The sequence below is a fragment of the Pinus tabuliformis genome, chromosome J, assembly GCF_031772625.1.
Source record: "Pinus tabuliformis cultivar Carrire ecotype Pingquan chromosome J, CPIR1, whole genome shotgun sequence".
Taxonomy (NCBI): domain Eukaryota; kingdom Viridiplantae; phylum Streptophyta; class Pinopsida; order Pinales; family Pinaceae; genus Pinus; species Pinus tabuliformis.
In genome coordinates, this window is record NC_142295.1 from 1,566,066,999 (window position 1) to 1,566,081,934 (window position 14,936).

Sequence of the window (14,936 nt, forward strand, 5' to 3'; positions counted from 1 at the left end):
CATACACACACTTTCTCCATCTCCCCCATGCACTCCCTCTCTCTCTCCACTTCCCACTCTCTATGTATTTCTTCTTCCCTCTCTCTCTCCCCCTCCACCTCCATCTCCCTATCCCTCCCTCTCTCCTCCTCTCTCTCAAGTTTGTTGTCTCGTACTTCCTCTCTCTCCCTTCCTCTCCTACCTCCCTCTCTCCTTCTCTTCTCCCACCTTTGTTTCTCCCTTTCCCTCTCTTACCCTTCTCTACCTCTCTCAATCCTCTCCCTCTCTCTCTCTCTTCATTATTCCTCTCCCCTCTCCTTCTGTTTATCTCCATCTATCCCTTGTCACTCCCCTATCTCTCTACCGCAATTGCTCTATGTATTTTTTCTTACCTCACGACTCCTTCACCAGAACTTAATAATAAGAAATTTATTCTGTAAAATTAAGAAGCATGTAGCCATATAATAATACCAAGTTATGTGTAAAAATAGGAAGAGGAATTTTCAACAGTTCAATATTTGGAATAAATCGTCAGCTCAATGAATAGAAACTGCCACCAAAAAAACCCTTGTAAATATTGTAATCAAAGTATAAAGAACCACCTTTACTAGTTGATATCCGAAGTCAAAAGAGAATGGTGTACACACGTTTCAGAAAGAGAAATAATACATGCGATAAAAACTTAGGGCTTGACTTGAAGAAAAAACGTAATTTAAATTATGTCTGGCAGTGTCGAATTATAAGCCGCAAATCAGACAAGAGAAAAAAACCCATTAAGGGTTTGAAGACAGGCTTAAACAGTGGACAATAGAAGAACAAAAAACAACATAAACCTTGGTGCAATTCTTATGGAAAATCCATTGAAAAATACCTTTACTATGATTATCTGTTAAATAAAATAAAAAGAATTTAGAAACAAACCAAGAAAAAAATCTGTATTACTGAAAATGACGAAACTATCAGGAAATATGCTCAAAATAAGCTCAAAGGAGATACATCATTCAAGGTTTCGAAACCCTATTTAAGTTTAATAATAGGAATAAAAAAAAAAAAAAAAAAATAGAAAGGGAAACTAAGACGTAAAATTAATTATCATTTTAAAATTTGAATACTAAGACGTAAAAACCTAAGACTCTAGAAATGCAAGAAAATTTACTCAAGGATGTCTCAAAATGGCGAACGATTGAAAAGTCTAGCGGCCAAACAATAGCTCAGAACAAGCCGAAACCATATCCATAAATAAAAAGGTTTTCTATATAGTGTTGAGCGGGAAATGCGTTGAAGAATTCTTGTCAGAGGGAGAGAATTATACGCAACCTATGAAACAACAACATAGAAGAGATTTAAATTATATGTGAATAAGTTCTAAAGTGAAAACTATAGATATCTCATGCAAGCAATAGGAGTATATTTGAAACAAAGTTACATACACACTTACCTCATTGCAATTCATTGAATAACCTGAGGAGGAAAACTATCTTACAAAGTAGATGAGAGAACAATATCACAATTGTCAAAATATAGTTTCTTTGTATCAGTAAACTGCTCGGGAGAACTACAGAAAAATAGTCACAAAAACCTAGTTGCAAAGCGAGGAACGCGGGAGAAGAAACACAACAAAATGAATGAAGTTGAAACACGCATAGAAGGCAACAATAACCTGAGAAAACCCTAAACCCTTTCCACCATTGCTCTCGCACGATTCAATCCCAAGTGTTGATTTGATAGGTCAAAGGTACACCATTTTTTAACACCGGTAAGTGTGTCGTCACTTGAAAAAATAATCTGGATAAAGTTTATTAAAGGCTTACATAGATTCTATCACAATGGTGAAACATGCATTCAAAAAATAATACCATGCTCAAAAATAAAATGCATGACAAACCATGTATAAGCCTATAGTTGTTCAATAAAAAATAAACGAAGGAATGTACATAATACTTTGCAATGGGGCAGCTGATATTTCTTATATTACAAGATCATTTTCATAGTCTCTTGAAAATTATATATAATAGGAGTGAAGAGGATAGGAAATAAATTTACATATATGTTTTATAGAAAATAGCATTGACAACATATATACGTGAGTTTTAACAATATAGTTGGGTAGTAAGGAATATTTATATGGAGATTCCCAAACTATAGGATGAGTAGTTTTATGGCTAGTTTTATGATTAATGGGTAAGTAAACCATATTTAATAAGGATGTAAACCATTAAAACATTTAGGTTAAAAAAAAGAAGAGAAATTACCTAAGAGGTATGTGAGTTAACATGGGGTATTGTAAATTTTGTACAATTTATTAAAAGGTAAGATAATGCTACGAGAGGGAACTAGAATGGTTAGATATATTTTTAATAAAGGATATGATTAGAAAGGATGACATATTGTAATGAGACATTATAATTGGTTATTTATTATATTTTTTTTTGTGTGTTTCTGAGGGTTTTTACAATCAACACACAATATCCGTCCAAGACTTTAATGAGTAGTAGGTAGTCAAAGAGTCAGGTTGAGGCCAACCCCAGTTCATTAATAACAAGATAGATTTTAGATTGTATAGTTCCAAAATACATGTTGTATCTACACAAGGTTGTTGTAGCAACCACTTTGATGACTATAGCAGTTTTTGCACTAAGTTTGCAAGAAAAGGAGGCTAAATTAAAAAATTCTAAAACTTTTGTTTCTTTGAGAATATGATAACTTGTGTTTCTTGGGAAAAATTGCAAAAGAAATGCATGATAATGGATGCACAAGCTTGCTTTTAAGGCTAATTTCATAAAATTTTTGAGAATTTGTAGCAAATTTGTAGTTTTTTATGGTTGTACACATCCCAAGACTAGATCCTAACTTGGAGATGGTTTCAAATCATGAATATATGGTCACCAACCTATCAGCCAAGATTTTATGTCCACCTTGTGAACAAAAGAGTAAGATCAAAGTGTTGGTCAATGCATAATTTACTGACATAGTATCTAAGCTGAATCAAGCTAGATCAGCCATGAGTTCCATACCCTTAGTAGCATAAATTTGATTACACAAATCCTAATTCAACCTATAGTACAAATTTGTATTACAATCCAAGGTAAAACTTGAGGTAAATTCAGTGTAAGTTTCTTGATTATTAAAAAATAGGAAAATTTTGATAGAAAGATCATTATTTCTATTCCATTTACGTTTTCCTTCATGCCATTATTTTCATCTCTATATGCATTTCACCTTTTCACATGTTCTTTTATGATCATGTTAGCACTCCATAGTTTTCCTAGGCTAAAAATGAAACTGCCACAAACCACTTTTAAATTTTGGATCTAGCCCTTCCAGCATTAGAGAGGGCTCTCTCTATATGATTTTTAATCTTAGTGTTTATATTTTAGGCTAGGTATGAAAGGACAAGATAATATTTTTTAAAGTTTTGGTTGTAAAATGGAAGATAAGTCTATTAGGCATGGAGTCATAAGGTCTTCAATAATCAATTAAAATAAATAGAGGAGTAGAAAACACTAGGTAGGAAAAATCGTGGATCTCGTATAGCTGTTGTGGTGTGGATGATATGAATAAGAATTAGTATCAATTAAATATAGATCATACACAGATGAATTCTATACTAAATATGAGAATGAAAACATTGATATTTCTTAACAAGCCATAGCAAAATACTATAAGTAAATTTAGCTCTTAATCTTCTTATAAACAACTTAAGAAGGAAAACATTCATGTAAAACTTGAAAGGAAAATATTTACAAAGAGGGAAACATCACCATTTGCTTGACACAAGAATCCTGAAACCAAATTTCCTTCGTATTACTGAATTGATTACTTAAAATATATATTTCACTCCATACAATCATAAAAAAAATTCTTCTTGCATAATCCAACCCTTACTAAGTCATTTTACAAAATATTTATAGAGTTTCTCTCGATTTAATTCTGACTTCAAATATTACTTTTTACAAAATAATATCTACTAAAAACATGGAGATATTTCCAAAATAGAACTAAGTAATAGGAAATCTAGACTATTTCTCATTTTTTGTTTTAGACTTTAAGGTGCTGAGTGTAGCTACTTTTGTGCTTCTTCTGTTTTCCTACTCCCGAAATTGTATAATTCTTGTTTGCACTTATTCAAGGAGCTCTAGCAACTTATCCCACCACTCTTCACTAGGAATGGAGAAATTCACCATGCTCCGAAATCTCTCATCTAATTTTGTATATGTCTTGAAAGTTGGTTTATTTAAAAATAGATGATGGATTTGATGTTGAATGAAGAGATCATGTTGTAGTCCTTCCATGAAAGATTATCCACTTATAGTTCCTCTTACTTTCGTAAAATTAGATTCATCTGCAACAATATTACATAATTGATCTTGATAACTTTCTAATGGAATCAATTTTCCATTAGAAACTCTTAAGGTTGGGAGCTCTTTCTCTTGTAATAAAGCAAATTTTTGGGTAAATCTCTTAACCTGCAATTCCAATTCTTTGCATTTATTCTCGAGATGCACCATGAGATTCCTTTTTTTTAAAACTCATTTTACTTCCATCACTATGCATGTTCTATCCTGAATATGGAGTTCTTCAATCTCTTCCTTATTTTTAGAATTCAACATTTTAATAATTCTATTTGTTTCTACTCGCCTCTGCTCTATTTAAATCTTTGATTATTCAATTGTTACCTTGACATTCTGCACTAACTCCTCCAGCTCAAATATGATCTAAATGGATGACCATAATTCTGTGATATTTGCATTTATATTATGCCATATACTCCTTTTGGCCTCTCCAACATCTAATCTGTTAACAAATTCTCATATTTTTAAATTTGTTGTATCAATTTGAAGTTATTTTGCACCTTTTCTAGGTATGCATTATCTAATTTTATCTTGTTTTCCTCCATGTTTGTGAGTGTTGTTGTTAACTTCTCATTTTCCTTATTTGTTAGTAATAAATCTCATAAAGCTTGGGCTAGCTTCTTAGAAGAATTTTAAGTTTATGCTTGTGTTGTTTTTTGTACTTCCTGTTATGTTGATGTACTTGTTGCTTTGAATTGTTTCTTTTCCTTCAACAGTGCTTCCATGTCCTTTTCCTTTTTCTAGATCTGAGCATTCTGTTCAACTATTAATTTGAATAACTTTTCTTTCTCCATTTTCAGATTGGTTACTTCTTTGGCCTGAGGGTGCTATGTGGTTGGAATCTTAAGCCATTTCCCCAGGGATTTAATATCTACATTTTTGTTTTTAATTATCTCCTTGGTTTCCTTGACATTACTAAGATCATATCCTAGCTTGATTATTAAAGATTCTAAATATTTAATTCTAGGGTCTTTAGCTAGAGAAGACATTCATTCTATCCTCAACTGTGAATGCATATTATTTAGAGAGGCTTGCAACTTTGAGGTAGCCATGACTAAACTAGTTAGTGTTGAATAAATCATCTCACCTTCTTGCTTATGCAAATCGATTTGATCGATTGCATGAACCTTTTTGGTATCCACAAAAAATATTGAAGCTTTGTAATCTTTTGTGCTTCTCGGGGATGGAACTATAGGTTCTATGAAAGCTAATTGAAACTGCCCCTTTTCTTTGTAAAATGCATTCAACAACCTGTGTTGAGTGGTAGCAGTTTGTTTAAAGAATTTTGAATATGTTGAAGCCTTAAGAGCTTCATTCTTCTTCTCGATCTCCCTGGATCTAGAAACAATATTTTGTGGTGCTAGAATCTGAGATGTAGAAGAGATAGGTGACTCAGTTGTCTCCTCAACATATTGGAATGAAGTGGTGGGAATACCTATCAAAACCATTGTACTTTTTTCTTGTGAATCCTTCTCTTCTAAGGATTCTTCTTGAATATTTATTACCGAGGGATCACTTTCAATATTGGTCTTTGGATCCTTATTTCTCCTCTTAAAGACATATAAGTCTGCAGCTTGTGCTTCTGAATCTGTAGGGGGCATACTTTCCCTCTATCTCTTGATTTATTTATCTTTTGGAATAGGAGTTTGCAAAGATGATTGACTCACTATTTTCTATTTAGCCTCTTGTAGTGTGTTCTTTGTCCACTGCTTGTGATCAACATACTGCTCTATTTCTGGCCTAAGTGTATGTGCATATGGAGTGGTCTTCTCATCAACTCTAAACTTTGAAATTATCCCTTATGGATCATAAGTTTGTGTGAAGCTTAGTTTAAATTTTAGTTGATTTAACATTTCCTCCACTTCCGTTGATGCTACTTTGGTATTTACAATACAAGATCCAACATGTGCCTTCAATTTAGACTATGATTTCTTTTATTTGATACAAAATGTAATTCATCCTTGTTTAGGATTTGTCTAGTGTATTCCAAAGTGAAAATCCTTGCGGTTACAAAAATTGGTATTCTATAGAGAGGAAGCTCACACCCATAGATCTGAATCTCAGTATATTTCTGGTAGAGATACTAGTATCCAACTTTAGCCTATTCTGAAAGATGCAAAACTTTCTTGATATCTTGTGAAATCCTTGGTATAACATCACTTCTTAGTAGACACAAGGATGTATCTAAAAATTGGTCGACAAAATCGTTGAATGAATAATTTTATGAATTCCTTCTGACTAAAGAAGTCCAGTGAATGACTAGTAATGGACTTCCTTGATCATACATCTTCTGTAACAGGATCTTAAACCTGTCTTCTTGATAAAATAGCATCAAATATACTAAAACTGATTGTTGTTTGAATTCACCTTCAACTTTAAACTTGTGAAACTCCTCATGTATAACATCTGATAAGTACTTACCGTAATTGAAAAGAATTGAAGGCTTCTGACCAACTGAAAATACTCACAAAAACCCTAACACTACCTCATCTACCCACTGGGTTGTATGATAACCTAATAGGAAAGTAAACATGGAAATGACTTGTCTTAACATCTCAAGGAAAATAAAAGTAGAGTATGGGGATTTGTTCTCGGAAATTCAGAATTTTTAGGCATAAAACATTCAAAAATATGGGCTCACTAGGGGAAAGTAAGTTTCGTGTATATCTCCATCAGTACATTAATAGAAAATGGATGTAAAGAGGTTTGAGTATTAATCTGTAGGATTGACAAATGGCTTCTGGGGTAATTGAGAATGGGATCTCATTGTTTCGAGAAATTACTGCTTTCTAGATAGGAAGGTATCTGAGATGAAACTAGGTAGCAAATTATGGGAATATATGAGTTTGGGGAAAGGTAAATTGAGGTAGAAATGATTCCCAGATATTTAAATCATCATTATGGTCTAAATACCTCTGCTTTTCCCAACTATGAATCTCATACAGATAAAACTCACATTGAGTTTCTATCTTATACTGGGTATCAATCAAAGGAGATCCATCTAAATCAGGGACATGAGGTACCATAGGATTCTCATCAGGCATATTTCCCTTTCCTTTATATGAAGACATTTTTAATTTTAATAGGAAATTTGAAAAACAATGTTATGAGGTCACAATTTTATTGGTTGCAAAAAGAAAAACTTTGTAGAGGGTGCTCATGAGCTTGGAAATCTTTCAATTTGAGCCAGTGTGAATAAAATAACAAGGAAAATGGGTTAATATAGGTTAATATGATATTTTATAGCAGGAATTCAGGGAACTCAACTAGATTATTACCAAGATAAAATGTGAACAGAATTGAAAATGAAGGAGATGTAGCTCACAGGTGAGGCCTGCACCTGGAGACTACACTCAGAACAGAGAGATCACTCTCGTACACTCTATTATTCATGAATGAAAGATTACATCATTAAATACAACACTAGGAATTAGGAAGTTGCAACCAAACCCCTAAACTCTAGGAACTAATCCTAAACTAGGGAGATACGTTACAACTATGTAACCATTTTCTCCATTAATACAAAATAATATTAATTATTTTCAACTCCCCCCCTTAATGGAGAAAGGGTTGTCCTGGACTCCTAGCATCCTTCTAAACAATTCAAACTTCACACGTGCAAGTGGCTTTGTAAAAATATCAGCCATATTGTCACAAGTTTTACAATATTCAACAGTAATTTCTTTTGACTGTATTTTTTCTCTAACAAAATGGAACTGAGTGTCTATATGTTTGGTGTTTTTGTGAAACACTGGATTGTATGCCAATTTAATGGTGCTCTGGTTGTCGCTTTTGATGGAAGTGGGATTCTTCTGTTCTTTTCCTGCATCATTGAGAAGCCTTCTCAACAAGATCGCTTCACATGTCGCTGCACACAATGCTTGATACTCAGCTTCACACGAAGACAAGGCTACAGTACTCTGCTTCTTTCTGCTCCATGCTATGACCCCGTATCCTATGCTGAATGCGTAACCTGTGATGGACCTTCGATCATCCAAGTTACCTGCCTAGTCTGAATCTGAAAAACCTGCTAGAATAACATCAGATGCGTCAGTGTATAAAATGCCATAATTAACAGTACCACAAAGATACCTCAACACACTTTTTGCTGGTACCCAATGACTTTCAAGCGGTTTTGACATGAATTGGCTCAACACACTAACAGAGTATGCTAAGTCAGGTCTGGTTGTTGTAAGATATATCAAGCTGCCAACCAGCTGTCTGTACATTGTAGCATCAACCTCTTTAGTGCCATCATCACAGCTCAACTTCAGATTCTGCTGCAAAAGTGTCGCTACTGATCTACACTGATCCATCCCAAACTTTTCTAACAGATTTTTGGCATACTTCCCTTGGGTAAGAAAAGTTTTCCCAGTATCTCTACATACTTCTAGTCCTAGACAGTAATGAAGGCTTCCAAGATCTTTCATCTCAAAAACTTGTGCCATAAGCCTTTTGATTCCTCTGATTAAATCATCTGCATCTCCTATTATAATCATGTCATCTACATACAAGGAAATCAGAATAATCTGCCCCTGCTTATTGTACTTGGTATACAAATTTGGGTCATTTAAACTTCTATGAAAGCCATACTCTAAAAAGAAAGAATCAACCTTTTCGTACCAAGACCTGGGTGCTTGTTTTAAACCATATAAATCCTTTTTCAATCTGCAAACAAGATGTTCTTGCCCCTGCTTTACAAACCCTTCTGGCTATACTAAATAAATTTCCTCTTTTAACTCACCATTTAAAAATGCAGATTTAACATCAAGCTGGTGTAGCTCCCAATTATATTTAGTAGCTAAAGCAATAAGCATTCTGATTGTATTTAACTTTACTACAGGTGCAAAAGTATCATCAAAATCTATACCTTCCTGCTGTGAATATCCTTTTGCAACCAACCTAGCTTTTAATTTCTCTATACTTCCATCTACATTCATTTTTGGTTTAAACAGCCATTTACATCCTATGGGTGTTTTATTCTTAGGCAGTTCAACTAAATCCCAAGTGTCATTTCTAAGAATAGATTCTATCTCTTCATTCATTGTAGCCCTCCACTCCTTAAATTGACTACCTTCTTTGTAATTAGTGGGCTCTACAATGTTAAAAACATTTGACATCAAAGCATAGTCTCTCAATTTTAATGGTTTTTTAGTCTTCCTACCAGATTTCCTTGGTAGGGGACTTACCTCAAATTTGTTTTCTTTAGCTGTAAATGGGCTTGCTTTATCACCTTCTTCCTGTTCTTCTTTTTGCTCTTCTTTCTTCTCTTGCTCTCTTTCATCCTCGCTATTTTCATCCATCAACAATGGAATGTGCCAATCATCACCAATGTCATCTTTCCCTTCCTGTACCTGTTCATGAAACACTACATCCCTGCTTGCAAATATCTTATGAGTCTCAGGATTGAACAATTTATATGCTTTAAATTCTGTGCCATAACCAACAAAGATGCATTTAACTGCTTTAGGATCTAATTTCTTCCTATCAGCTTTGGGTATATGGGCAAATTCTTTTGACCCAAATACTCTTAGATGATTTACTGCTGGTTTGAATCCATATAGAGCTTCAAAAGGAGTTTTGAAGCCAAGATACCTGGTAGGACTTCTGTTCTTCAAATATACAGCAGTATTAATAGCCTCTGCCCAAAAAATTTTAGATAGATCCTTACCTTGTAACATGCTCCTTGCGCACTCCACCAAGGTTTTGTTTTTGCGTTTTGCGACTCCATTCTGCTGTGGTGTGTGTGGCACTGTAAACTGCTGAACAATCCCATGAGATTTGCAGAATTTCATGAATTCCCCTAGCTTGTATTCTCCCCCTTGATCAGAACGGAGAATTTTTATACTCTTACCAAACTGTTTTTCCACCAAGGTTTTAAATTCTCTAAAGCACTAGAAAGTTTGACTTCTCTTACTCAGGAAATAAACCCATGAGTATCTAGTGCAGTCATCAGTAAATAGCAAAAAATAATATGCTCCACCTAGCAACCTTGTCTGCATAGGTCCGCATATATCAGTGTGCACTAGTTCTAAAATATCTGTTTCCTTCCTCCTATCATGCACAGGAAACTGTTCTCTATGCATTTTACCTAAGGCACATCCATCACAATTTAATTGAATATTATGAAAGATAGGGAGCCCCTCAACCATACCTTTTCTCTGCAATAGCATGAGGTCTTGCAAATTCAAGTGACCGAATCTCTGATGCGAGAGTTGTTCGGCTGTCGATCCTCCTGCAACCATGGCTCGCTTTGATATACTCTTTACATCTAGTCTGTATAGGCTTCCAACACGCACACCTATTGCAACTATTTATTTCCTGCAATCCTTTATCACACAATGAGTCTTGAAGAACTCGACTTGCATATCTTGATCAGTTATCATGGATACAGATATCATATTTTTCTTAATTCCAGGTACATATAAAACATTTTGAAGATGACTAATTTTTCCATTTGGTAACTTGACTGGAATAACCCCATAACCTTTAATCTCATATCCACTATCATCTCCTAAATAGATTTTTGATCCGTATGTACTTTCTTCAAGACTATCAAAAAATTCCTTTTTACCTGTCATGTGAGAGCATGCTCTAGAATCAACATACCATATATCGTCCTCATCAAATGTTGAAAGGGCATGGTCGACTATGAACAGTCGAAATTCATGACTAAAATCTTTATCTTCTTCAAAATCTTCTTCAATAAAGTATCCTCTGTGCTTTGCCTTCTTCCTTTTTGCATCATTAGCCTGCTTCTTAAAGCATACATTCTGTACATGGCCCTTCTTTCCATAATAACAACATTTCTTTACAGAATTATTTGCAATCATACCTTTTTTTGGACTCTTCTACGATGTTCCTCCTTTCTGCTGTGATTGTTGCTGTGCCTGCTTCCCTCTGAATGATCGTCATTTCTCCATCAGCGCAAGATCATCACTCTGGGGATTCAATTTCTGCCGCTGCTCCTCCTCTTGCAGCAAGATCCCTGTCAGATCATCAAATGTGGGCACTTTCTCCCTTGCTGCCAATCCAGTGATGAACATTTAAAATTCATCTCACATCCCGTTTAGTGTGATTGAGACAAGATTAGAGTCAGACATCGCCTCTCTGATGTTCCCCAATGCATCTTTCACATCTTTGATTCGCGCAACAAATGCAATAGCAGTCTCACTTTCATTCATCCTCATCGAAAATAGCTTGCTTTTAAGTGCCATAACTCGGCTTGTGTTCTGGGTCTGATACAGATTTTTAATGGTCGTCCAAATCTCCGCGGACGTTTTACAGTCTCTGATGTGCGGGATAGCATTGTCCTTCATACACATTTTCAGAAAAACTTTCGCCTTGTTCTCTCGTTTATCCCAGTCTTGCTCCTACGTCCCCGCATTCACCCTCTGCTCATCACCTGTAACTATGGACCAAGCATTCGCTCCCTCAAGCAAGGTCTGAATCTTAAACTTCCAGTTCGTGAAGTTAGATCCATCGAGTTTTCTAGACTCGTGGAGGTAAGATTCCATCGTATTACTCATTCTGATCAAATCTGAAAATGAATCTACCCAACAGTAACAAAAAATCGATACCTGTCAAATCAATACTCACTGATTCAGATCCGCAATATCTGACAAATTAGCAAGTCGATCAATCCCACTCCGATGAGAAAATCTGTCGTTTTTCAATACAGCCAAAAAATCGATCTGATCAAAACTGATCTGATCTGCCTCTCCCGGATAGATCTGCAACTTCTCCGATCTGCTCCCTTCGCAAATCGCCAAACGAAAATGAGGCTTCCCGCAGATCTCCTTGTAGGTAGATTGGCGCATTCTCGAGCAAAAAATCTGCACCCCAGAAAAAATCGGTGCGAGTAAAATTTACTAGCGCGATTAATCCGTGAAATTCCACGCCAATTGAGTATTTTGGCGCTCTGGCGCGACTAATAGACGAACAGACGTGCCAATCGCCCTTCCTGGTGCTACTGTCAGCGCGAAAAGTGCGCCAATCTCCTTCTACTCAGAAAATTAAAAAAACATCCAGTCCGAGCCAGGGGTTCTGTAGTCCACCTGCTCAATTGAGCACAAAGCTCTTTGTGTACATGCGGCCACAGAGGCACCTCAAACCACACAGGCAATTCTGCCGCAAGGCAAGCTGGACACAAAGGCACTTCAGTCACAAGAGGTGATAAAAGATCAGGCTCACCCAATCTGAGCTCCGATACCAATATAAAATGTGAACAAAATTAAAAATGAAGGAGATGTAGCTCACAGGTGAGGCTTGCACCTGGAGACTACACTCAGAACAGAGAGATCACTCTCGTACACTCTATTATTCATGAATGAAAGATTACATCATTAAATACAACACTAGGAATTAGGAAGTTGCAACCAAACCCCTAAACTCTAGGAACTAATCCTAAACTAGGGAGATATGTTACAACTATGTAACCATTTTCTCCATTAATACAAAATAATATTAATTATTTTAAACTTACCATTTTGGAGAGTAGCATTTATGAGTTTTTAGACGTTGGCAGGAGAAAATTTAATGGCCAAATCCCATATGACTGTTGGCAGAAGATTTGAATGCAAACGATTACATGATGTGGATGGAGGATTGGATGACGGGTGGCGAGGATGGCATGAGAGAAAATAGGCAAAAAAGGGTTGAAAGATGGTATTTCGGGGAGAGGGAGGGGTAGGAGTGGTAGGCGGTAAAGGGAAGGGACCCCTCGAAATACATGTGGAGCCACCATGTTATCTTGGGTGGTTTTATTGTAAACCATATTTCGGACCCCCCCTTCATCGTTAAGTCCCGAGAGGTCAGGGGCACCCAAACATCGTCCCCCGCCGTTGATCCAGGCAAGGACGATCTCGAGCCTTCAAAAATGAAAATTCTTTATAGAAAGCGACAAAAAACATCGTCACCTTTATTCTGAACTTTAAAATAAAATTTAATATACTTTAACTCTTACTGACATTTGAACTAGTGCGCCGCTTTGAGGTTTTATTATTTTTTATTTATTTATTTTTCTTTTTCTTTTCTTTTCTATTTTTCTTTTCAAAGGCTAAAGAATCTTAAAATGAAAAATAATTTACAATATCCTTATGGGATGAATGGCTAGATAACCATACTTTGACTACTATATTTATAAGACCCTAATAGACCCCATCCATCAGTTATACTTAGCTAATAAAATCATATATGTACTCTATTTTGGAAAATGCAATGAGGTAGTTATTGAGTATTAAAGGAAACATCAAAAAGCAATACCAAAAGCAGTCTACCCTCTATTTTCTTATTTATATCTTTTAGTTAACATTCTTGCAAGAAACAAAAGCATCATGTTCTACCATTAACCATATGTATATAAATGAAATAAATTTGGTCATGAAAATGTAAAAATAGAGTTTATAGATATGTCTCATATGCCATCACATGCACGCATGAGAATGATGAGTATAACAAACAAAGGACCATAGATCAAGTAATTCACCTTGTTTGCATGAGGACATGAAAAAGTCTCGGTTTGGGGAGATTTTGGGTCACTAATTTTCCACCATTTTACTATTATCAATAGTTATTCATTTTACTATTTTTCTTACAATTTCGCCCATCGATCACCTCATTTACCATAATTTCTCATAAAACACCATGATACACTTTCTTATACATTAGCGACTAATCAATATCAGTTTCCTTCATTTTTAATAGATGAAAGAAGATTATCATATGTTTTACTAATGATAGTTTACAAGCTCTGTTCTTAAAACTATTTCCATAGCCAAATGCATTGTTGGCACATTTGCACACCTTAAGGAGAAATAATACCATCTAGGTTTTGTTACTAGGTAGTCTGATATGGTTTGATTCCTATTATATCATACCCAGGTTGTACACATAAGTCTCGAACTCCCAGTCAAATTTTTAGTCAACTTTAGTTGCAAGTTCGAGGCAATCAACTTTAGACTTCATTTTTGGGCAAATGAGGACAAATCTCAAACAACCTAGACATGGGATTTGTGTAGAATGAGCCAAATTGGGTGAAACAAAGAAAATTTTCCATATTCTTTATTGTTTAGGTGATATCTCATTTTCTAAAGATGAATTTTCCATATTTCATGAATGGATAATTTTCCAATGTGTCACCCAAGGCCGAGTCAAAAAGGGGGTTAAATGAGCTATTTTTTAGTGAATTTGTTGTAGGAAGATAAGATATAATTAGATCTTTGTCTATATCTTGATCCAGGATCCACTAAAAATGTATTTGATACCATATTTTATAAGTTTATAAGCAAGAATTCTATCCTCCCTTCACTACTTTGTATAAATACATGCCTTGAAATCAAAAGAATATAGAATTATGGATTTGAAGTCTAATGTATTGAAACTATTTGCAACTAATATAATTTTTCTAGTCTCATGTTGCTTATGATGTGTTGTTTGCGATTTGGTATGAAATTGTATTTATTTCCATTTTAACACTCTAAATTTCTTTAGCTATGCGCAACCCAACCACGAAGGCGTACGACAAGGACACACATTGTCTTCACTTATTTACATGATTTAATTTTTTTTGTTGCAAACTATGCTCCATTTTTCTCATAGCATAGA